Source organism: Nicotiana tabacum, chromosome 8 (assembly GCF_000715075.1).
Source record: "Nicotiana tabacum cultivar K326 chromosome 8, ASM71507v2, whole genome shotgun sequence".
In the NCBI taxonomy this organism is placed as follows: Eukaryota; Viridiplantae; Streptophyta; class Magnoliopsida; order Solanales; family Solanaceae; genus Nicotiana; species Nicotiana tabacum.
In genome coordinates this window covers 65,047,650-65,048,938 of record NC_134087.1, presented here as the reverse complement: position 1 = coordinate 65,048,938, position 1,289 = coordinate 65,047,650, and the positions used below count along the sequence as shown (strand labels likewise).

The 1,289-nt window shown below is 40.0% G+C and overlaps 1 non-coding gene across 1 annotated transcript; it reads right to left on the bottom strand.

Moving 5' to 3' along the window:
- Positions 1-786: 786 nt before the first annotated feature.
- TRNAS-GGA (transfer RNA serine (anticodon GGA)) lies at positions 787-873 on the bottom strand. Its single transcript has one exon. It is a non-coding gene; the product is annotated as a tRNA-Ser (tRNA).
- Positions 874-1,289: the final 416 nt, after the last annotated feature.

The following is a 1,289-nucleotide window of genomic DNA, read 5'->3' as shown; positions in this document are numbered from 1 at the left end:
GCCTAGGAAAGAAAAATCCCATTTGCCTAATACGTACTACTGTGCAGCAGATGATTTAGCTGCCGTTATTCCTCCAAGGGGTCAACAGGTCAAGTTTTACTACAATTACTTGAAATGCGTTTGGATAACATCCTTTTTCGATTGGGTATGGCTTCAACTATTCCCGCAGCCCGTCAATTAGTTAACCATCGACATATTTTAGTTAATGGTCGTATAGTAGATATACCGAGTTATCGCTGCAAACCCCGAGATATTATTACGGCAAAGGATGAACAAAAATCCAGAGCTCTGATTCAAATTTCTCTCGATTCATCCCCTCATGAGGAATTACCAAACCATTTGACCCTTCACCCATTCCAATATAAAGGATTAGTCAATCAAATAATAGATAGTAAATGGGTCGGTTTGAAAATAAATGAATTGCTAGTCGTAGAATATTATTCTCGTCAGACTTAAACCTCAGACTGAAACCGAGGGTTCGGAAAATTTTCTTCCCTTTAGGCGAAGTAAATTAACCTAAGGTTAAGTAAGATAAATCCGAGTTTGATCTGGATTTCCCCCATTTTTGTATCATAGACCAAGGATCTATTTTCATTCCTTGTCTACTCTTTTCTTTCCAGTATTTTGATTATTATTATTTTTTAGTATTCTATTTTACGCGTCACAGCAATTAGGAATTGAGAATCTATATCTTTAGATCAAAGAAGGGTCTAGCTGTTGGAATAATGGTATCCATTGCTATTTGAGCCCTTGTTGTTAGTAAAATTGGTGAATTAAGCGAAGGTACGGAAAGAGAGGGATTCGAACCCTCGGTAAACAAAAGCCTACATAGCAGTTCCAATGCTACGCCTTCAACCACTCGGCCATCTCTCCTACATAACGATTATGACCCAAAAACCGAGTGGAACTCCCCTTCTTCTCAATGCTACACTTCGGCAGCTACGAACTAAGACGCTTCAGAAGAAAAGCTACATCCACTACCCGCATTCACCCTGACAGGCTACCCCGAGCTTACCCAGGGCCTTACCGCCCGAACCAGCAAGACTAATGTCTACTTATACCTTTGAGAGGTCCACTTATACTATTGATAAAGTCTCTTAATTAATAAGGCCCCGGTTGTTATATAAGATTCAATTCAATCTAACAAGCGGACTACCTTCGGCTACTACAAGATCTTTATAAACCAAAGAATGAGCCTACTTTACGCACTTCCGCACTAAGCAGGCAAGGCCAACTACACAAGCAAGAAGGCATCTTTGAGTAAGTAGTAAGTAAGTGAGAAGTGGTGA